The 24,758-nt window shown below is 43.8% G+C and overlaps 1 protein-coding gene across 5 annotated transcripts in view; it reads left to right on the forward strand.

Moving 5' to 3' along the window:
• The window catches only part of TRERF1 (transcriptional regulating factor 1), a 231,576-nt gene that overhangs the window by 89,580 nt on the left and 117,238 nt on the right, over positions 1 to 24,758 (forward strand). For all 5 annotated transcript variants that reach the window (XM_064361045.1, XM_012448661.3, XM_012448662.3 and 2 more), the window contains exon 4: positions 1,416 to 1,498. The gene's annotated coding sequence lies outside the window, so the exon portion shown is untranslated. The remainder of the gene's footprint in view (positions 1 to 1,415; positions 1,499 to 24,758) is intronic.

The raw sequence follows: 24,758 nt of genomic DNA on the forward strand, positions 1-24,758 counted from the left end.
GTGCTGACCTGCACTGGGCTCATTCCCACCTGGTTTCCTTCTACTCAGAGAAAGAGACATCCTTCCTCCTGGCCAGAGAGAACCCTCTCCCTGTACAGGGGTCCCCCTGCCACCTGCAGCCCCTGGGACCTCACCCCTCCATCCTGCAGCAACAATTTCCTCAGGCCTTCACCCCCCTCAGCCTCACCTTCTCTCTTCTCCTCCCCTCACAGATGGACGTGTGGATATAATCTGCCCTTGCTGACACAGCCCACCCATTCTGGCCTCCACCTGTGGGGACTTGTGCCTGGTCCAGGGCAGGGACTGGTGGCCTCCCGCCTTCTGCAGGGGCTGCCCTCTCTAAGGTCACCTGCAGCCACCATATTGCCACATGCAACGGACACTTCAGTTCTTATCTGTCTGGGCTCTTTGCTGCCGTTGACACTGTGAGCAGCTTCCTCCTTCTTGCAACTCTCTTTTCTCTTGGCTTATTTGATTCCATCATACAAAGTCTTTCAACAGCTATTTCCTGAGCACCTACTATGTGCCAGGCTCTGGGCATACCATAATACAGTGTTCCTGCTCTCAGGGAGTTTACAGTCTAAGGGAAGTAGGGGAAAAGGGATCAAATAAATAAACAAATATCAGGTGGTGATAAGGGTTGCAAAGAGAAATACACAACAGGGAAGGAAGCTAGGAAGGGGGCCGGGGTTGGAGGTGGGTCTCACTGCAGAGGATGTGGGAGCAGGAAGCTGTAGGAAGTGCCGGATGCCTGGGGGAAGAGTGCTCCAGGGATGGGGAAGAGCAAGTGTGGAGGGCTGAGGCAGGAGCTTGCTTGGATGTTTGAAGAAGCCATTGTGGCGGGAGGAAATTGAGGAAGGGTAGAGTAGGAGGAGAAGAGGTCAGGTGCCTCAGTCCGTCAGGGAAGAGGCCCAGCTAAGTCGTGTGGACTGTGGCCATTTCTTTTTTTTTTTTTTTTTTTTTTTCTGAGATGGAGTTTCAGGCTGGAGTGCAGTGGTGCCATCTCCTCTCACTGCAACCTCCACCTCCCAGGTTCAAGCGATTCTCCTGCCTCAGCCTCCCAAGTAGCTGGGATTACAGGTGCCCACCCCCATGCCCAGCTAATTTTTTGTATTTTTAGTAGAGACATGGTTTCACTATGTTGGCCTGGCTTGAGATCCACCCACCTCGGCCTCCCAAAGTGCTGGGATTACAGATGTGAGCCACCACGCCCGGCCAACCATGGCCATTTCAAGGATTTTGGCTTTTACTTTGATCAGCAGCCTTTGCTGGGTTCTCCTGGGTGGGCCCATCAGCCACGGGGATCTTCAGGGCTCCATCCTGGGTCACTTCTCTGGTCTCTCCCTGATCGATACTCAGTGTTCCCCATGCTGAAGCCAGATATCCTGACTGTGCTCTTTGGGTCACCCCTGCAGGCCCTGGCTGTGGAGGATGCTGAAGGAAGAAGACGCAGAAGCAGGACAACCCTGAAAGATTGAGCATCTTCATCCTCAAACAGGTAGCTTCTTGGGAATTCTTGATGTTGGAACATTTTACACAAAGCAATCATAAGACCATTTTTGGACCCATGTGGTGTGGAGAATGCCCCAAGAAGCAGAGAAGGGCTGCTCTGGTCCTGGAAATCCATAGATTGCTAGAAAATTTTCTCTGGGAAGTGGTCAGGGATTATGGATTCACATATTAGTTTTTGGCAGCTTCTGGAATCGGGAAGAGAGTGCCTTGTCTCTCTTGATGTCACAGAGTTGTAAATAGTTGAGGATCCAATGGACATCCACGAATGGTAGTTCTAGAAGTGTTTAGAAGGAATTAAAAATGTCTGGGATGCATCTCTGGAGAGTCGTGGTGTAGAAGGCTGCTGTGGGAAGCTCCACAGAGCCTGCCAGAGGTGGGTTCCTGGACTCAGGAGTCAGCTGGCCCTGGGGCATTCCTCATGTTTATATCAGCTCTGACCTCATGATCCCTTCCATTCTCAGTTTGTCCCTCCATAAAATGGGCACAGAGCTATGATTCCTCTGCTGGGCCCCCCACAAGCTGTTTCAAGGGTCAATAGTTTGTGCAATGTTAGAATTTTAAGCTTTTATTTCAGGTGTAAATCCTGATCCGGCAGGAGATGGCTCCATCCTCCACACATTCTCGGCGACAGTGGGGAAGGCGGGTGGCAGTATCTGATTTGATTGTTTCGGTGTGTGTGGTTTTGTTTTCTTGGCATGTGCCACACTTTCCATTCCTCTTATGTGAGGCTTAGAATTGATTGCTTCGGTTTCTTTTTTATTGTGCCCGATTCTGATTTAATTTTAAAGCCATCATCTCTCGGGGTTCCAGGTGGAAACACGTGGCTCGTGCAAAGAGGGTAATTGAGGGGCCTCTACTGAAGGGACTACTTATAAGGATGCAGGCAGAGTTCAGAGAAACCAACAAGGGATGCTGAAGCACCCAGGGCCAGCAGTGTCAGGGAGCTGTTACTGTGCCTATGCCCAGAAGGACGACAGAGGGACTTGGCTGTCAGGATGGGAAACAGTAGCTGGAGAGGTGCCTCTGGTAGAGGAATGCAATCAACCTACAGTAGCTTGGCCAGGAAAGAGCCAAGAGAATAAATAACCTCGTTGAACCCCTCAGATCTCCCATCTCCTGCTGCTGGTGCCTCCCATTACGCAACCTCAGTCAGAGCCAGAAGCAAGGGAGCTGGGTGGATGCTGTCCACAGAGGGTAGAGCTGCGTGGAGGATGGAGGGTGGATCTGTGGAGCGAATGGGAATGATCTCACAGAGTCAAGAGTTGAAGGTCACTTGACTTATAAGGATGTTTCTACTTTAGACCAAAAGAGGCTTTTTTGTATGTTTAAATGAAACTTTGCATTGTGAGATCAGCTACGTAGATGTGCCGGCTGTGAGGGATGGTAGGGGCAGCAGAGATCCCAGTCCTTTTCAGACTTGAAAAGACCCAGGGAAGTCAAGAGACTTGCCCAAGGCCACTCATTAATTTATGAAAGTGTTTCTTGAAAGTCTGTTACAATTTCTTGGGAAAAACAATACAAAACATTTGAAACAGTTAAAAAAAAAAAAAAAAAGACAGCATAAAGCAAAATCTGAGCAACTGCCAGGAAGAGGCTGTGGATTCACACACATCGTAGTCTGTTGGGGCTGTTATAACAGAATGCCATGGATGGGGAGGCTTATAACCACCACCAACATGTATTTCTCACAGTTCTGGAGGCTGGAAGTCTGAGATGAGGCTGCCAGCATGGTCATGTTCTGGTGAGGGCCTCTTTCATGTTGCAGACTAACAACTTCCTGTGTCCTTATGTCGTGGAAGGGACAAGAGTCTCTCTCAGGCCTCCTGAATAAGGGCACTAATCCTGTTCATGAGGACGTCACCCTCAACAACTGATCACCTCCCAAAGGTTCCATCCCTAATACTATCACTTTGGGGATTAGGATTCCAACACATGAATTTGGGAGGGACACAAACATTCAGGCCATAGAAGCTCTTGTTTCCCATTTATCAGTTTGGATTCTTTCAGACTGACTACCAAAAATCCTAAATCCAAATTCCTAACTCAGGGCTCCCGTGGCACAAGGAATTGATTAATCCGCTCATGTACCTGCAGTGTGCAGTGATAGGGTGGACTGCAGGGTGGGTGTGAACCAGCAGCTCAACCATCCAGTTGATTTTGTGTTTTTTTAAAAATCTCTCCACTTACTCCTCCCTGGGTCAGTTCATCCTCAGGCTGGCTTCTGCACCAGGCTGGCTTCTGCACCGGGCTATGGGGAGGCTGGGGGTGTGTAGATTTTGGACAGTGTCAGGGGAGGAGAGACATACACCTTGGGAGCCCCAGCTGATATTCACCATACTGTACCACCCATAGAGGTAGAATGATGCCTTTCTAATTTGGACCAGTCATTGGGGGTAATAGAGAGAGGAAACTCAATCTTAACATGTAAAAGTTTGAATCGTAAAGTGTTTTAGTGTGATGTGGTATCAGGCAGAATCTTCCCAAACACATCCTGTTGGAAGCAGGTAGCATCTGTTTTTTAGTATGTCTTAAAATGTAGGACCTGCTAGTAGGTTAAATATACCTTCTGAAATCCCGTTTAATTTCTAATTTGCTTATTCAACCTTTTAATAGCCAGAGTAAACACTGAACTCAAATTCTGGGTTGGTGAAGATTAAATTACAGTAATGAGGTTCCTCATTTATAACCTCATCTATAAAATGGAAATAAGAATAGCACCTACTTTACAGGTTTGCTGTAAGGATTAACTGAGGTGATCCAAGTTGAGTGCTTAGCCCAGTGGCTAGCCCCATAAATGTTACCTTTATTAGTGTCATATATCTCCAGATATTGTCACCTTTATGTTTTTATGTGCATGTTTAATCTAGGAAATTAACTCTCTTTGCAACAAATATATTATCTGCTGCTGATTAGTTCAGTTAGAGAGGAGGTAAATAAACGTATTAAAATATTTAGTGTTTATGGATTCTTTTTTTACTGAAGTGTTTTTTTTGTGTGTGTGTTTTATAATTTATTTTGAGGAAAGCCTAAATAAAGAAAAGTTTAAGGAGCATACAATTAAATTAAAAATAGGTATAACCTCTGGAAAATAGAAAGTTTAAAATTTTATGGCAATACGTTCTTATATTCTTAGTTGAAAAATTGATGGCCTGTTCTGACCTATCCCAGCTGATTTTTTTTTTTTTTTTTTTTTTTTTTTTGCAATGGAGTCTCACTCTGTCACCCAGGCTGGAGTGCAGTAGTACGATCTCAGCTCACTGCAACCTCTGCCTCCAGATTCAAGCAATTCTCCTGCCTCAGCCTCCTGAGTAGCTGGGACTACAGGTGTGCACCACCACATCCAGCCAACTTTTGTATTTTTAGTAGAGACGGGGTTTCACCATGTTGGCCAGGATGGTCTCGATCTCTTGACCTTGTGATCTGCCACCTCGGCTTCCCAAAGTTCTGGGATTACAGGTGTAAGCCATCACACCTGGTTATTTTTTCCCTTATTCTCAGTTTGAGGCTCTGGAGGGATGAATGACCCTCCTTGCCTTTGGTTTTCTGAACCAACTGCACAGTGAGGCTGTCCTGGGTGGGTGGTTGGGTTTTAGGGTCACCTGGATTGAGTGAGATGCAGCAATACTGAGAAGCTCGTCTTGGGCATTCACTTCAGTAGCATTTCAGCTGACAATATGGTGGGTCATTCCCTAAAGCCTCTGGTGCCATAGGGCTGACCTCTCAGAACCCCAGGAGGGTCAAGCATCTTGATTTGGGGTTCCCAGATTAACGATGGGGGAGAGCACAGGTTGGCACAGGGCCTCCAAAAGCTTTACCACCCTTTTCAGAACCAGGAGGAGGAGGAGGCTGTAGGGTAAAGCAGGAGAACAGTGTCCAGAGTGACCCGGAGCTTTGAAGACGACGTTCTTCATCCCCACTCCTGAGTGTTGACTAAAGTTAGACTTTTGTTCTCTGTAGGTGGTTAGTTGCACTTGGGGCTTGCCACCATTTTGATACCCAGATGAGCACTGATTGACTCCAAATTCCTTGGCTCAGAGAGTGTGTAAACTAGTGGTTCTCAAATGAAGATTGCCTGGACCAAGAATGCACTAAGAGAGAGAGAGAGAAAAAAAGCTTTAAGGCATTGGCCTAGTGCTCCCAGTCTTTTTTATCTTGCCAGGTTAGGACATTTAAAAAACTCTAACGCCCGGGCTCAAGTGATCTGATCCTCCCACCTCTGCCTCCCAAGTAGCTAGGACTACTACAGGCATCCACTACTATGCCCAGCTAATTAAAAAAAAAAAAAACAAAAAAAACTCTAACACCCATCACCAAGCTTTTATGGAAACAACCATCTTAATGCCAAAGTATTAGGAAAAGATCATCTAAGAACAACAACAAAAATCTTTAAATTGAAAACACTCAGCTTTAGGAATCATTTACTACATTGTTCTCATATTTCTGACATCACCTGTGAAAACTACACCAAGGGAGGGTGGGCACTGTCCTGCATTTGCCCTCCAGGTGTCGGGAGCTCACCTGGTGATGTGGAGTTAGCTTCTGAATGTGCAACTGTAGGGAAATACACCCTACTTTTTGAAGCCTCACTTGGAGCCTAAGAGTTCTCTAGAGTCATATCTTGATTGGATTTATAAGTTAAAGTTGGGGGGAAATCCATTTTAATACAAGTTTTGATAAATCCAATTTAGTTTATAAAGAAGGAACCGTTTACCCTCCAGTCATTAACTTAGAATTGTTAGTTTAATTTTCCACCAGCAGGAAGAAAATCTTGCAATACCTAAATAGTTCGAATTAAAAAGTGTTGACAGTTTTCCCTTTTCCACCATTTAACCCTAAAAATGATCAATGTCTTCAATTTGATCTGGCTTTCAGTTGTATGGTATGCCTCTGTGGGTGGGAAAGGGTGTGTGTGCCCCCCACCCCCACGCATACGCAGAAAACTTGGTTTGCTCTCAGGAGCCCCAGAAAGGAACGGGGTGCTTGTGAGCAATGTTGCTGGTAAGTGCTCGTATTAATACTTGCAGCAGTCAGTTGCTGGCGTTAGTACTTGTAGCAAAAGTTGCATCTTAGAACTGCCAAAATAGTGTGACTTTTTAAGATGCCTTTTGGAATCATTAAAAATCCCCAAACATACTCCCAACCACCCCTGCCATCCAGAAGCTTAACTAAACATTACTCATTCTGCTTTCATTACACGTCTGCCTGGCTTTGCCACAAACACACATTGCCTTCCAGCCAGGATTAAGCTTCTGTGTTAGGCCATGACTGGTGTGAAAGCAACTCCTCTGTCCTTGTTGACCGGGATGAAAAGACTGCTTGCTCACCCATGTGAGATTGTGAATGGAATCCTGGAATCCTGGAGCCAAAGAAAGTTTCGAGGTCCTTGCCTTCCTGCAGGACTATCTCATAACACTCAGCACCTTGACTGGCAAAAGGTCCTAATCCTAACATTTCATGGGTCTCCTGTGAACAAGGATGTGATCTCACATGTGGCTTTCTCAATAAAAAGAAGACCATTCTGTGGCACACTCACACCTACAATTACTGCCTGTTAACCACATTCTTGGGCAAAGTGTCACCATTTGAATCCTGCTAGTATCCTCATCTGTGCTCATATGGCACAGTTCTTGCACGTTCTAGCAGACGCTGAATCTTTTTTTTTTTTTTGAGATAGGGTCTCGTTCTGTCGCCCAGGCTGGAGTGCAGTTGCACAATCTCGGCTCACTGCAATCTCTGCCTCCTGGGTTCAAGCGATTCTCCTGCATCAGCCTCCTGGGTAGCTAGGATTATAGGTGCAAGACACCGTGCCTGGCTAATTTTTGTATTTTTAGTAACGATGGGGTCTCACCATGTTGGTCAGGCTGGTCTCGAACTCCCGACCTCATGATCCACCCACCTCAGCCTCCCAAAGTGCTGGGATTACAGGTGTGAGCCACTGCACTCGGCCGACACTGGATCTTAATTTGTTCAGACCTCTTGCCACTAGCTTCTCTCAAGGCATATCTCACTCCACAGCAGACATTGTCCTTTTTGACAGACATTACCACAACATTCTTGTCTTGGTCAGCTCAGGCTGCCGTAGCAAAATACCATAAAGTGGGTGGCTTAAACAATAGAAATTTATTTTTCACAGCTCTGGAGGCTGGGAAGTCCAAGATCAAGGTGTCCAGCAAGGTAAGTTTGATTCTGAGGCCTCTTCTCTTGGTTTGTGGGTGAGAGCCATCTTGCTGTGTTCTTACTTGATCTCTTCCTTGTGCACTTAGAGACAGGAGTCTCAGATTCCTCTTCCTCTTCTTATAAGGCCACTCATCCCATCATGGGAGCTCCACTCTCATCACCTTACCTAAACTTAATTCTCTCTCAAAGACCTCATCTCCTAATGGCATCCCACTGGGGTTTAGGGCTTCAACATAGGAAATTTGGGAGAAGACAAACATTCAGTCCAGAACAACTCTGAGTCTTTATTTGTGGTGCCTGTGAAGTGTCTGTAAGGTCACTGGTCCAGGGCCCTACCATACAGAAAACCTTGGAGTGACAAGTGTTCATTGAAGAGGTGAAGCATCCTACGCTGGAGATGGCACAATAGAATGGGAAGTTGGAAGAACTTTACCACAGAGTTGGAGGTGACCTGGGGCTAGACAGAGGATCTCCCTGTCTCTCCAGGTCTTAGGTTTCCGAGTTCCAAATGTCAGCGGTAAAGTTGTGGTTGCCAAACTTGGTCAGGCTCAATGAAATTTGGATGGTTCAACACATCCACTATTCCATGACCACCTCCTATAACCTTCATGTGCCTCTTAAAAGGAGGCTCTTGGAACCAAAGCCTGGGAAAGTGTGTTTTTTCTTAACACTTTATCATCTTGGGCGTTTACTACCTTTTCATGGGGGAAAGAAGGGCCATGAATTATAATAGAGCTGTTCTATTTGAGATCCATATCTTACATGTCATTCTAAATGTATACTAACATGGTAATGTCCACATGGACACACACACACTCATACTCCCCTGTGCCAGGTGGAATATTTTAAGATATAAAAAGGCCTTTGAAAATCCTTTTAAACTCTCAAGGAACAGATAATTCCTGTATTATATAAACTTTTCTGGGATTGAGAAAAAAGATGGAAAACTTCCAGATCCTTCTTTCAAGCAAGCATGACCCTGACTTCAAAACGGGCAAGTCCCCAAAGGGAGGATCTATACCAGTCTCACTTAGGAATGTAAAAGTTTTAGATAAAATTCTAGCGAGTAGATTTCAACAATAGAGTATGTGAATATTCTACTATAACCAAATAGATTATATTCCTGGCATGCAGGAATGGCTTCGGATACATATATTTTCCTATGGTTCACATAAGTTGTTTAAGTAAAAACATGTAATAACCTCATTAATTCCAAAAGTGTATTCAGCCAGTTTTTAGGTTTTTACATACCACTTTAAAAGGAATATGTAAAGTGACCAATCTTTAATATTATAAGGAAGATCAAGTTCATGCAGCCCACTGCCATTATACTTATTGGTGAAACACTAAAGCCATCACTGGTTACCTCTTCAAGTTTTAGTCAATGCAGAGAGTCATAAAATAGTAACTTGGAGAATACATATTATAAAGAAAAATCACAAAGTTATTATTAACTACAGATTGCTTAGTTGTAGATGAAGAAGGCTTAAAGAGTTTAACTAAAAACCCTATTTCTAGATGATGAGATTGAAATTAAGGATGTGGATTCTTCAGAAATTAGTTCATGAGTCTAATGCCATTCCCCTGAAAGTCCCATCAGGATGTTTTAAATTTCCAAAGATGTTTCTAAGTCTGCTTGGAAAAATAAATAGATGAGAACATCAGGGGGAATTCTGAAAGTGGTTTTGGGGGAAGGGAGTTAGATCTATTGGATATTAAAATATATAGCCATACCAGATATTAAAATGCAATATAAAGTCTTTGTAATTAGAACACTGCAGTACTGTCATAAAAGGAGGAAGTGATTAGTGAACTAGGATAGTTCAGAAATAGACCCTTGCATAAATAATTTAATAAATCATAAAGTAGTCATCGCAAATCAGTGGGGAAGGGAAGGTTATTCAATAAATAATTCTGATGACTTGTTAGCAATTTGAGAAAAATCATTTTGGCTTCACCAAAATGAATTACAGATGGATTAAACAATTAAAGTGCAAAATGTAGAGGCATAGGAAATCTATAGAATTGGATATTGCTTAGAAACAGAAGAAAAGCATTCAAAAAGGAAAAGAATAGTCAATCAAACTACAGGAAAATGAAACGTTCCTTCATGTAAAATAAATAAATAAGCAGGGAAACAACAGCCTGGGAAAGACTGACAGTAATATGACAGAAGTAATCTTTATACTTCGAAGTGCTCAAATCACAAAGAAGAGTACTAAACCTTCTTAGAACACGTGAACAGATAACTAAATACAACACTAAACAAATACATAGAAAATGTACAAATTCAGTAGTAATAAGAAATATGCCCTCTCGTGGCTCTGCTGGCTTCATTTGGACCTTTCCTCCCAAGCACTGACATAAACACCCTCCAAGGCAGCTGGGTCCAAACCCCGATCCCACCCATGTGTCTCACAAAGGGCCTATGGCCATGTGCCAGCTCTTACACCGAAACCCCTGAAAATCTTCATCCAAGCTGGTGATAGGTACATATATTCTGGCTACTTTTGTGTACGTTTGAAATTTTTCACAATAAAACATAAAAAATAAAATTAAAGTAATACATGTCCATTGTTGAAAACTTATAAAATACAGCAAATATATAATTTCACAACTACCATCACCATTTTGATTAAAATCCTCTCATAATCTTTCCTTATGCATTTATAACGTATGTTCATACACACACACACACACACACACACACACACACACACTTTTTAAACAATAAAGAAATTATACTACTTGAATTGCTTTATATCTTGCTTTTTTAACTTACAAGCATTTTTATGCTTTGTTCATTTAGATCTTCAGCATAACTTTAATGGCTGTATATTGTTTCAATACATGAATACACATCCACACATATACCATAATGTCTTTAACCAGCTCCTTACAGATAGATATCTGAGTTGGTTTTTTTTTGTTGGTTTGTTTGTTTTTGAGATGGAGTTTCGCTCTTGTTGCCTAGGCTGGAGTGCAGTGGCGTGATCTCTGCTCACTGCAACCTCCACCTCCGAGGTTCAAACAATTACCCTGCCTCAACCTCCTGAGTAGCTGGGATTACAGGCGCCCACCTGACGTGGTTTCACCATGTTGGCCAGGGTGATCTCAAACTCCTGACTTCAGGTGATCCACCCACCTTGACTTCTCAAAGTGCTGGGATTACAGGCATGAGCCACCATGCCCGGTCCTGAGTTGTTTGTTTAAATCTTCTTATTCAAACAACTCTGGTGCATACTTTGCATATTTGTTTAATTATTTCTGTCAACAAATATCAAGAAAGTCAAAGGGTTTTTTTGTTGTTTTTTTTTAATAGAGATGGGGGTTTCACCATGTTGGCCAGGCTGGTCTCGAACTCCTGACCTCAGGTGATCCACCCACCTCAGCCTTCCAAAGTGCTGGGATTACAGGCGTGAGCCACGCGCCCGGCTTTTGGTTGTTTTTATTTGTGTTTGTTGAGATGGAGTCTTGCTCTGTCGCCAAGGCTGAGGTGTAATGATGTGATCACAGCTCACTGCAGCCTCAAACTCCTGGGCTCAAGCCCAGCCTCCCGAGTAGCTAGGACTACAAAGTGATGAGTTTACAGGTGTGAGTTACTGCACCTGGCCTGGGAAAGCTAATGCATTTTTTTTTCCTGTTGTCATGGCAAATTACTCATTGGAATTATGATACAATTTTAAACTCCTTTTTTCAGTGTATATGATTACGCATTTTGTCATAATCTTAGCAACGTTGGATCCTATATTCACAATATTTTAAATGCATAAATCTGATAAGGAGATAAAGGCCATCTTATTTTCATTTGCATTCATTTGATTATTAGTGAGTTTGAAAATCTTTTTATATGTATATGTCATTCACATTTCATATTTTGTGACTAAGTGTTTATGTCTTTTCCCCAGTTATTATATTTCTCTCTCACTTAATTGACTCACAGGGCTCTTTCTTTACATATTAAATGATTCTAATCTTGGTTCATTTTTGGACAATCATTTGTCCAGAATTGTTTAAGTATATCTTGATAAAGGTTGTACATTTAGATTTTTTTCCTTTGAGCCCTTGATAATTACATTTTAATGTTTGTAACCATATTCAATATTTTAAGATTTCACTATATAACAATACTACCTAAAGTCTGCTTTTTTATTTCAGTAACTTTTTGCTTATCAAATAAGACATGTTTGTGATCGAATCAAATACGTTTTTTAAATTTACCTATAATTTGACTAACATACAGTGCATGAGATAAAATTTGGTAGTTTTCCTTTCAGTAGTGTTTCTGTGTGTGTGTGTTAAGCTAAAAGTAGCTGAAGAAATCATTAAAATACCAAATTATGAGACTGGATGCAGTGGCTCACGCCTGTAATTTGAGCACTTTGGGAGGTTGAGGCTGGAGGATGGCTTGAGCCCAAGAGTTTGAGACCAGCCTGGACAACATGGCGAAACCCCATCTCCATAAAAAATTAGCCAGGCATGGGTATGTGCCTGGGGTCCCAGCTACCCAGGAGGCTGAGGTGGGAGGATTACTTGAGCCTGGGAGTTTGAGGCTGCAGGGAGCTGTGATCATGCCACTGCACTCCAGCCTGGGTGACAGAGTTGGGACCCTGTCTCAAAAACAACAGGCCAGGCACAATGGCTCACACCTGTAGTCCCAGCACTTTGGGAGGCTGAGGCGGGTGGATTGCCTGAGCTCAGGAGTTCGCGACCAGCCTGGGCAACACAGTGAAACCCTGTCTTTACTAAAAAAAAATACAAAAAATTAGCCAGGCATGGTGGCATGCACCTATAGTCCCAGCTACTTGGGAGCCTGAGGCAAGAGAATTGCTTTAACCTGGGAGGCAGAGGTTGCAGTGAACCAAGATCGTGCCACTGCACTCCAGCCTGGGCAACAGAGTGAGACTCCATCTCAAAAACAACAACAACAACAAACCCACACCAAATTATGACTTAACACGATAGAGTTTATTTCTCACTGAGTCCAACATAGGAGTTTAGGATTGGTGGTCACTCCACCGGTGGAGCCCTCCCCTGAGTGATTCAGTGGCCCAGGCTCCTTCCATTTGTTGCTCGTCCATTTCCTAGGGTCTTGGAGTCCCCTGTATCCATTTGGCAGATGGAGGAAGAGAGCATGAAAATGGTATCAGGTTATTTCTGTTTGCAGGCTTTGCTTACTAATGGGTTTGAATATTGTTCATGAGTCCATCAGTAGTAGTAGTAGTAGTGTGTGTGTGTGTGTGTGTATGTGTGTGATCAAGAAAATGGACTTGACAAGGAGGATTTGGGGCACAGGTCTAAGTCATCCATGGAGATAGTGAGGTCATCTTCTCCATGCTCCTTCCCTTCCCAGGGAACTTTCCACCTCCCGCAGCCTGGAAGTGCTCAAATCACTTTCCATTCCATTGGTGGGAGGAGTTATATGGTACCACCTAGATACAAGGGGTGCTGGGACATGTAGCCCCTGGCTGAGCAGCTGCTTCTCTCCAAAAATCCCACACTCTGGAAAGAGAAGCATAAATATTTGTTGGACATTTAGATGAATCTGCCACCAGATTCTGTGTTTGTAATGCACATGATATATATAATGCATATGCTATAAATTTTTTCTTCACAAAAAGAGCTATCCTATTAATAGCTTTGAGTTTTAGCATAATTTTGTGAGCATTTCTCTGTGTCTTTAAATCTTTTTCAAAAACATGAGATTTAAAGCCTACATATTATTCCTTGTATTGATGTATCATCTATTTAACTATTTTTCTATTATGGTACCATTGGATTTTTCTACATTTTTATTAGTATGAATATTGCTGCTATAAATGTCTGCACATAAATCTTGGAGTATTCCTCTGATTATTTCATCAAGGAAAATTCTTGGGAGTGAACTCAGTATTAAGGCTAGTGATCCATATCACCAGATGGCCCTTCAGAAATGTGGACTAATTTACAGTCATCAGGAGCATCTGAGGGTTTCTATTTCACAGCATCCTTGACTTGTCGTGAACATTATAGTTTCAGTTTTTGCCAATTTGATAGTTGAAAATAGTATTGCATTGTTTCAGTTTGCAAGCTTGCTTACTAATGGCTTTGAACATTTTTCATGAGGCCATCAGTAATCTCTCTGTGTGTGTGTGTGTGTGTGTGTGTGTGTGTGTGTGTGAGAGAGAGAGAGAGAGAGAGAGAGAGAGAGAGATAATTGCCTCTTTGGATCCTTTCTCATTTTTATTTTGCAGTGTTCTATCTTTTAAAAAATCATTTACAAGGGATTTGTATGCACTGTGTGTATTCACTTGTCATGTTGCAAGTGTTCTTATCTAGCTTCTTATTTTCATGTTTTTGCTTCTTACCCTCATTTTCTTAGGTTAAACTCTGCAGTTGGAACCCCGATGTGTGGTATCATACCCGCTAAGTCTACCCGGTTAGCAGTACTCCTGAGATTAAGAACATTTTAAAAAGCAAACCAGACTCTGTTTCCTGACCTGTCATATGGTTTGAATGTTCTTAATGTGAATTTTTGTTATCTGGGAGTGAGGGTGTTTAAACTTGTCAACAAGAAAATGGCCTTGACGAGAAGGATTTGGGGCACTGGTCTAAGTTATCCATGGAGATAGTGAGATCAGCTTCTCCATGCTCCTTCTCTTCCCTGGGAACTTCAGAGAGGCAGAGAGTCAGGCTGAGAGGTAATATCTGATGACTCTATGCTTTAATCAAGTGAGTAACAGCGGGGGCTCAGGGGCCCTCTGGCTATTTTTCGTGTTAGATCTTATAAAGAACACGTGTTGGAGCATCACGGACGCAAACTGTGGCTCAGGGGAAGTTAAGGGTAGTTTTAGCTCTGTCACTAACTAAGTGACCACGTGAGCTGGAGCAAGTCACTTGTCCACTCTGGGCCCCGTTTACTCACCTGCAAAACGTGAGGGCTTGTGCTAGGTGGATGCACTGGGTTAGTGAATTCCAGAGCTGTGCAGTGGGCTTCTCAGTGAGGCCTCTTTTGCATTCCCTGCCTGCACTGACCTGTGTCGGGTGGGTGGGCAAGGACCAGGGAGAAGTCTAGTCCCTTTGGTCTCCCAAGTGATTTATGAAAGAAATCAATCTAGTATCTGTTCCAGATAGAATGTGATCTAAATATGATAGTCCACTAATAAGATTAGATGAATCTAATATGATTTTCCTCTAAAACACAAATACTGCGCCACTTTTAATTGTAGTAGCCAAATTAAATTACTCATCCCAAATTAGATTTTCAGCAAACTTAATTTGAACATGAGCTCAGTACTGCAGGCCCTGAGTAATTTTTTAAGATACAAAATAAATCAGTGGGATATTAGTATTGTTCCTCTGGGCTCTTCAGTGGTTACCGTGAAAGGCAGAAGTAGAGTGGAGATAGACAGTCTAATTCTTTGGCTTGTCACTGAAGGGTTTTACCCCCTTCCATCCCTGTAACCCTCCCTGGTCTTAGAAGACAGGAAGCAAATAAAGGCAGACCCAGTAATCACTTTGCTTTTATTGCTTATGATCGTCTTTCTTCTTGTTGCTCCTTGAGTCATCTTTGTAACATCTTCACCCCCTTCAGGACACCAGGTAGGAAATGGTTCATTGGGTAGCTTACGGAGCCACAGGTTTAGTGAGGAGTTGGAAGGGTTTATAGCATGACTTTAACCATATTTTCATTCATTCCCTGTAAGTTAGTGGATTACCTGAAAACCAACCCAAACTGGTTTAAGCAAAAGAAGAAAATGTATTGGCCTATGCGGTTGAGCAACCTAGGGGTAGATTCTGGCCTCAGGTGAGGCTTTACCCAGGGCTCAGGTGAGATGCCCCAAGCCCAGTTTTTCCAGTGGAAAAAAAGAAGACAACTTCCTTGATGGGCCAACCAAAGGTCTGGAATTGAGTCTGGTTGCCCCTGACTGGGTTCCCTTGGCTCCTGTGCTCCCCTGGACCAGTTACTGTCTGAGGGGATGGGGCAAACTGAGAGATCCAGAAGACTCTTGGGAAAGTAGACAGGGCAGTTTGTGAAGCTGGGGAAGCAGGTACCTCCAGACCCTCACAATGCATGATACAGAGCCTTCTGCTTTTCCAAGCACTTAGAGTTATACTATCTCATTTGAACTATAAATGATGCTGAGAGATAGGTAGGACATGTTCGTGGATGAGGAAGTCAAGGTGGGATCGACTTACCCGGGACCTTGCAGTGGTGGAGCTGGGATCAGACTCAGTATCTTGCGAGTCTTCCATTTCTTTCCATTGTATCCTGCCTTCCTTCTAATTAATCTTTCCCACTACCCGCTCTCTTCCATTCCTTTAACACTATCTCGGTGTTCTTCATTAAACAGAGAGTCAGTCAATGGTTGTTAACTTGTTATTGAGTGACCAGTGTACCATTAGACCAAAGGTGGCCTTTCTGCTCATACTTACTGAATATCATTATAGCAAAAACCAATGTGGTCGATTCCCAGTTATTAATCTGTGGATTGTTCCTGGTAATTCAGTTTCTCTTTCTCTGAGTTATGGAGTGTTCTTCTAACAGAATGAAGAAATTTGTTTAGCTTGAGGGTAGACATGTAAAGAGGAGCCAGGGAAGTATGTGTGTATATGGGTGTATGTGTGTGCATGAGCATGCACGTGTGTGTGTGTTTATACAGACATGTGCATTGACTTGCATTACAGAGTTAAGCATGTTTCAATTCCCCACCTTTATAGTGTGGACAGCTGAAGTTAGATTTTATGCCCATCATTCTAGTCTAATGTAACTCACATTTGTGAAGGTCACCATTGGCAAGGTTCCTATTTACTCAAGCCGAAGATGTGTGGATAGGTGTGCCATTTAGAAATACTTTCAGCAATAACTATACATTCACCTTTCATTTTTGAGAAAAATCACAGATACCTGTGATGTTCTTCCTGCCTGGAAAATGCTCCCCGTTTGGTCTTACTTCTCAGGTTTTACCTCTGCTCCCTCTGGGAAGCTCTGCGGACCTTGTCCAGCTCTGTTGCTCCTTATGCTGAAGTTCTGTTTCCCCCAGTTAGCTCTTCACCATACCTGGTGGTCCACGAATTGGTTCGTTTGTGAGGGTTTTATCTCTTTGATCATTTGGTTAACTCTTTGGGGTCAGGGCTTGGTCTTACCACTTTTCTTTTGTTTTTAGTCCTCAACAGCACATACTGCCATGCCAAGGAGAAGTGGTGATCAGTTGGTATTTGGCTTGGTGGCTGGGTGGGTCCTGAGGTCTCCCGCATGACCAGCATTTACACATGCCTTTGCAGATGTTCCATTACTTATCCACATTCTTGCAGTACGGTTCTCGGCGCATATTAAGGGAAAAGCAAATATGTGTTGAATGATTGAATGATTCTCACCTTCTCTGCACCATCCCTATCCGCACCTCCACTCCCTCTCCCCATCAACAGAACCATGAATTCTTTGAAGGCATAGACTGTATCTTACTGTTCTTTGTGTTCTGAATCTTGCCTAACAAACTTTGCCTGCCACATAGTAAATGCTCAGTAAATCCTTGTTGAAAGAACAGATTATGTAGGTGGAGTAGTCTTTTAGAACCTGCCTTTGGGAGAGGTGGGTGGAAACTGAAACTCTCAGAGGGAAAAGATGGAGAATGAATGGGGATAGGTTCAAGAGCTGAGTGTGCCAACCCTTCCAGCTTCTACTGATTTCCACATTTGTTATAGATAAGGTGCTTCTTTCTGCAAGAGGGATACATGGGGTCCTCTCCCAACTGGGCAGCTGATAAGCTCATGATTGTGAAAAAGTGGAATAAAGGATAGTGGCTGTGATTCTAGGTTTTATTTTAAGAACAACAATAAAGAATTTTATTCTACCTGAGCCCCTTTGGAGACCTGCATGGTTGAGATGAGAGGATACAAGCCAGCAGTACAGAAGGAAGGACACAGTAGTCACCTCCCTGGGTTGACCACTTCTTCCTTTCCATTGGCCCCAGGGGTGCTAATGAGCAGCGACAATTCCACAAAGGAGGGGAGAAAGAGCACCCAGTTATCAGGCAACTTCTTAGCATCCCTGAAGATGGTATGGCTTGGTTGACAAACTTGTCCTGGTTTAAGTACTGAAAGTCCTGAGTTCTAGGATGGTTGGTCACTTTAGATGCCATTTGCTCTCTTCCCTACCCCTTGCAAAGCCGTCTTTTGAAATTCCTTTTCCCTTGGCCATGTCCTTGACTTGGCCTCTTTCCTCCTCTTTCTGCCTTCACTGCTTCTGTCTGAGCCTTGCTTGCATCCAGTACTCTCAATCGCTGTGGATTGACCAGAGTTCTTGGAACTGGACACAGATGCACGTGCTTCTCTTCCCCTCTGACTGTGGTTGGCTCCTGACATCAGCTGAGATGTGAAAGCTTCTGTCACAGAGAGTTAGAATTCATCTGCCTTCAGGCAGAGCCGGCCCTCTGTGCAGGAGACTGTTTGTACACACGTGGTGTTCAGTAAGTGGGCAACCGACTAATTGGGCAAAGCAGCACCCCCTGCCTGGAAGGCAGGAGCAGCGGAATCAGCAGTGGCGGGGGTGGCTCTGCCCACAGTCCTGAGGTGACAGGCACTGAGGTCCACCTCCTGCCCCCAGCCTCAGCACCCTGGCCTGCTGCTGGCTCAGCCAGCGCATGAGCCCGCCCTCTTCCTCGCAGCCTTCTTGCCCACACTTACCTCATTTTTCTTAGAACTCTCATTACACGTATAGTAAGTGCTGTGCCGTTAAGGGAGTGCAATTGTTTTCTTCCTTGTTTCTTGAGTATTAGTCCTTCTTTGAAGGCTGACTTTATTTTATGTTTGCTTTTCTTCTACCTCAAAGCATTTGGCCATGTTGGGCCCAGAATTGGCCCTCACTGGACGCATATTGTTGATTAATGGCACTTTGGTGATTTATGGGTGACGGGACATGTAAGTCACTGGGCTGGTTTCCTATAGGCACCTGTATACAGAATATGCTGTCAGCATGGAGGAGGAGGGCGGGAATCAAGACAGTGCCCCAAGCCAGGCCCAGGATCTTGGGTGGAATTCAGTTATCCTGACTCCCTGTTTAATACTGACATGGGAGAATGAGGCTTTTTTGCAAAGTGGATTTTTAGCTGCAAAAGACTGCACTTTATGGATTAGTTTAGCTTTACATTTTCTGGAACATTCTAATATAATTTAAAAACAATCACAGAGGATTAAATAATTCTGAGACTAGTTTTAGAGTTTTCCTTTTTTTGGAGGAGTTCTGAAGGAGGTGCTGCTGAGTCCTAGCCCCCTGTAAACCTCGTTCTGTTATTTCTCTCAGCATTGCCGGTCTGTGAGTGAAGAAACTGCACCAGCCTGCTGTCAGGAAGGTGGGTAAGCTGTCACTGGGCCTCACCTCCTGCTTGGGTCGTCTGTAACCAGTGTATGCTTCGTGTGTGTGTGTGTGTGTGTGTGTGTGTGTGTACACGCACAAATGTGTTTGCTTTCAAATGTAATCACTTTACAAACTTACAGAAATAATACATGGTCTTCGTGAAACATTCAGAAAGAAGTTAAAATTGTCTTTGCTCCTGCCTTTTAGAAAGAACCACAAGGAACGTTTTCAGGTGTAGCTTTCTAGACTTCTTTTTCTGTCCACTCACACATGCTCAGACACACAGTAATGCATTTACATGGATGAGATAATGATATATGGAATTTAGAGACAGGCCTGCCTTCTTTTGCCTAACAATATATTATGGACATTTTCTCCATGACAATATAGGTTCACTTGCTCATTCATTCAGGAAATACTTACGGAGTGCCTACCATGTGTCCAGCACTGTCCTGGGTGCTGAAGATACAGCACTGAACAGAACAGAGAAGATTCCCTACCCTCATGGAACCTATAATCTAGTTGGGCTAGACACATGGTCACAAATAAATGCGATATGTAGAAGGTTAGATGGCGATAAGTGCTGTGGGAAAAAACTGAGACAAAGAAGGTGGGTGGGGGGCACTTTGCAGTTTTCATCAAGGTGGTCAGGTGAAGTGGCAGCCTTTGGACGAGCATCTGGTGGGGGGCTGTGACATTTAGCAAGCAGCATGTCCTGTCGAGGTGGCTGCCTGGGTTGATCTGCAGTTGGGGCTGGAGGAGACATCCCATCAGAGCCTTAGTAGCACTGGGCAGGAACCACTCAGATGCCCTGTGGTAGAAAAGATGGTTCAGGCTGGAGCACTCCAGCATTTTCCTATGTTAGTCATTAACAATAATGGTGACCACCGTTTATATACCATATGACAGTTTCCAGGACAGCTTTTCACCTGTCCTCCTGGCCCTGTTGCTTACTAACTGCACAGTTTTGGGTAAATAACTCATCTTCTCTGGGACTCAGTTTCCTCATTTACAAAATAATGGGATTTTTGTACAGCTGAAATAAGTTAATGGGAGCGATATGCAGAGAGCAGTGCTGGGCAGCACTCAGAAAGTTCAGCTGTTACTATGACTGCCTTTCAGTTATTACTGGCACCCGACCTGCGAAGAGGACATTCTGCTCAGTTTAGAGATGAGGAAGCTGAGGTTTGGGGAGTTTAACAGCACTAGTCAACAAGTTCGGAACAGTAGTAGGGGGTGGAGCAGGGACTCCAGTTGAGCCTTGAGACTCCAGGCAGCTCGGTCCTTGGGAGCACCTGCCTTTCTCCAGGTCAACGCAGCTCCTCCTGCTTCAGATGGGATGCCCAGGAAGACTTGACCTCAAATTTCATTCAGTGCCTTCCTGCCTGCTCTGTCGGCCTGGGGCCATTGGGGCAAGAATAAGGAAGAATATGGATGGAGCTTCCACAGGGAAGAACTGAGGCTCAGCAGTTCCGCTGGCATCCCCATGCGGTCAGTTACGCATGCGTCAGTCCGTCTTCCTCCCCCTACTGTCTTAGCACTATAGGTGCCAGCTTATAAAGATCCTGCTTAAGAGCTCAGAGAAGAACAAGACAATTCATTACTTTTCTAGTTCACATTTCTGACTCTAAGAAAAACCCCTGTCTTCATGTCTGTAGTAGATTATTGAAAAACAGCACCACCACAAACACACACAACCAAACCCCATAGCCGTTACCACTTGCCTCCTTCCAGAAGTTCTGGCTGCAGCCTCACAGCTCACTCAGACTTGTGCACATAGGCTCTGTCCTTAGGATAACACACTTCAAAGGACCTGTGGGCCTGAAGGGGGTTGAGAGGACCAGGGTCTGGAGTCAGTTCTCCTCCGAGGTCAGCAGGCACCTCCTACAACCTCATAGAGCCGTGCAACACCCAGTATCCTTTTGTGTAGTTCTCTGAAATGGATCGCAGAATGCATGTCACCGTGGAAACCGTCTTATAAATGGTGGCTACATAGAGTTAAACAGCACTGTTAGTTTTATGTGGCAGATACATTATCAGTTCAGAAGGCTTTTGTGGGCTGACCTGGGAGTCTAACCATCATTTTAAATATGGTTTCTTGTGGCTACATGCTGTCAGCATTTTAAAGAAATTACTTTTAAGCAAACCTTTAGAGTGAGTTGTTTGTAACTGGGAAATTGGCAGTCTGTAATTTATATTATGTTTTCTTACATCTTGTGGGTTTCTCTTACCATCTTGTGGATTTTTTACCATCTTGTGGATTTCACCAGGAGGTGATTGGTGTGGGAGCCATGTCTGAGTACCAGGCCCCAGAGAGGCCTTGGATGGGTCATTATATTGGCCTGGCATGCCAACTTTAAACCAAGTCATGTGAGTAACAGTTGGAGAAATTGGGCCTAGAAAAGAGAAGACTTGGGAGCAGTTTAGTAACTGTGCTTCATCACTCTAGGGACCACCATGTGGTTTCGAAAAAAATAGATTGACAAGAGAGACTGTTAGTAATTTCAAGGAAGGGTTTTACAGCCAACACTGTTGAAGACAGGAAGAACTACTTTATGAGATAGTGAGTTCCCTATCATTAGCGGTATGCAAGGAGAGCTGGCTAGCCACTTGTGGAGGACACTATAGGAGGGATTTAAGCACTGGATGGATGACTAGACTAGACTTTGACAATCTTTTCTAGCCTAGAGCTTCTGTGATTCTCAGGCATATATAGAAAATAGATTTAATTTCCCAGGCCTCCTATTCATGGTGATTAATAATGGCTGCCTGGAACAGAGGTGAGAAGGATGCGGAACTCTTGGATCCACTAGCAATGTCTGCCATGAGTAGGAGCTGGGGTTGCAGGATACCCAGTATTTGGGTATCCTGCATCTCCTTTACGGTGGAGATTGTCCAATGATGACCTTTGACCCAGGTCAAGCCAAAGTAGGGTGACCAGCCACCCTAGTTTGCCTGGGGCTGAGGGAGTTCCTGGGACATGGTCTTTCAACTTTAAAACGAAGACAATCCTGAAAACTAGGATAAACTGATTGCCCTAAGAGGAAGGGACAGTCATCAGCAACTGTGCATGTTGGCCTTCCATATCTGCTCATGACTATGAACCCCTTTACCTCCTCAGAGCACTGGCTTGGGTCTCTGCCCTCAGTGGGAGCCCAGTAGACACATGCAGAATAAATGAGTTGGATGCAGTTCCTGGGAAATGGTTGCAGTATCCTTGCAATTAATTAATTTGTTTAATTAATTAAAATGATTTCACTAATTATATGTACAGGAGATTGCACTTTCATTAAGCTGAGCAGATGGCTCTACTAATAATTACCAAAGCCTGGGATTTCGGTAGGGGAATGTCTGTGTATGACTTGATATTGAACGTTCATTATGCCATCCTTCTTACAAAGAAAGTTGTAACTCCTACCCCGTCATATCCAACATGAACTGATGAAAAAATGTTTCGTGTTTTTATAGTAGAGCCAGTGGATTATGGTAACTTGCCCTTTGTGACTGGTGATTTTTTTTTTCATGAAACAACTAGCCAGTAAAGAATGTGGGCTCCATGGCTTTGGAAGAGGGAGCCATGCTAGGGGTAGACCTGGGGCCTTGGCATCATTCAGACGTTTGCTAACCCTCTGAATTGTGATAGTAAGCCAAGTCTCCCAGAAAAAGAACAGGCGACCCATCTCTGAGGGAAACATATCTTCCTGGGTTGCACTGTCCAAGACTTTGCTCTACACCTACTCCTTCCTTTCTCCAGGGCCATAGGCTCTAAGGCCATTGACAGACCCATGGACAGACCCACAGCAGAATGAAAATCCTGAGCAGACACACACACAGACAACACAGTACCTGTACTTAGGTGTGACTCAGCTGTCACAGAGTTGAATTTCTGAGTGTTTTCACTATGAAATTTTTGAGTGTTTTCACTATGGTGATAAGAATGATAGTTATTGATAATTAGCCAGTATTGAACATCTTGATTGGACTGGAATCTTTCTATGGTTAATCGTAATCTTTGAAACACTCCTGCAGGGCAGATATTAATCTACAGATGAGATAACCAAGGCTTGGAGGAGTCAAGTAATATGCTTAACATCACACAGAGCAGGGTTCAAACCTAGAGCTTTCTGTCTGTGAGTCCTCTTGTTTCTTCCACTCCTTGCTCTGCTGGTAAATGATCTGAGGTCATGAAAATCCTGCACTCAAATCTGGAAGGACGTGAGGGGAACCCAGGCTGTGTTCTCCACTGTACACGGGGGACTGTTTGGAACCCAGGCAGAACTGATGGGCCCTTGGAGTAACTAGTTCTAAACAGTTTCCCAGCACCCATAGGCATGAAGATTACCCCTTAAAGTCCAGTCAGTAGGGGTGCTATGGAGGAGGAGGAGGAGAAGGAGAAGAGAAGAAGGAGGAGGAGGAGGGAGATACTGGTCAGAGAATGTTATAGAGAGAAATTGATCATTTCAGGAGAATCCTCTGAGAATGTTAATTTACTGCAATCTGAGAAGAGTTTTCTTTTTCGCTGCTGGGTGTGGGGGCACATGCCTGTAGTCCCAGCTACTTAGGAGGGTGAGGTGGGAGGATCTCTTGAGCCTAGGAGTTCAAGGCTGCAGTAAGCCATGATTGCACTACTGCACTCCAACCTGGGTGACAGAGCAAAACTCTTTCTCAAAATAAATTAATTAATTAAAATGAAGAGTTTTCCTTGTTGCCCATATTTATCACTGGGGAAAAATGACCTTTCTGAAGCTTCTTATGTGGTGTGTGAAGAAGAAACAAAGCTAATACAGGGGAGAAGATGCTACTTGTGAAAGAATAAATAGATGAATCTATGGGCTGATAAGTAGATGTTGAACATGGCAGCAGTATTCATGTTTTGACAAATTGCGCATTGCCACCAGGAAGAGCCCTCAACCTTCTGTGGATGGGCCTGGTGAACCCTCGTCCCTCTCTGGTCTGCCCTGCCCCTCCCTCCATGGTAGTCATGGGGGTACTTACGCATCCCTTAAAGCTGTCACTCCACACTCCTTATGAGCTAGAGCAGGAATGGGGCGGTGTGTCTGAGTCACAAAAAAAAATGCGAATCATTCTTGAAATGAAAGAGCCCTGAAAAGATGAGTAATTTCTGTAGCATGTACAGGTAAGAAATGGCTGTTTGGTTGTGACTGGCAACTGCTACGCAATTTCTGATTTTGACTTGATTGCTGTTGTTTAGAGGATAGGACCAGACTTGGCCCTAGGGTGGGTGCAGGGTGGAAGGACATGGTGCCATTTGGACTCAGTTCTTGCCTTTGAGCGCTTCACACACCCTAAAAGAGGTCAAGACATGTTGATGGTTGCAGAAAACATGTTGGTTTGAACATATATTAAGCAGTAAACCAAAAGATAGAAATCTTAAACGTATTAAGCATTAAAATAGATTTTTCTTAATCACGTATCTGGCTAAATTCTGGCGGCTCTGGGGCCCAGCCACGGGTAGTGTCCAGATTCTCTCAGTCTACCTGGGGAAGAGCACTGGGCTAATTCACACACTGTGTTTCTGTTTACACATCTGTTCTCAGGAGTAACTACTTGTTTGGGGCCTTTTGTCTTTGTTGATCTGTCAGTCTGCAGGGGTTTGGCTGAGTCTCGATACTTGCTATGAAATTCAAGGTTTGTTCAATATAAAACATAAACACACTTGTGAAATATCCTTATATGCTTTTATTTGCTTGTAAAAGTAATCCAAGAAGTAAAG

Source organism: Aotus nancymaae, unplaced genomic scaffold, assembly GCF_030222135.1.
Source record: "Aotus nancymaae isolate 86718 unplaced genomic scaffold, 86718_ANA_hifiasm-v0.15.2.pri h1tg000040l, whole genome shotgun sequence".
Taxonomy (NCBI): Eukaryota; Metazoa; Chordata; class Mammalia; order Primates; family Aotidae; genus Aotus; species Aotus nancymaae.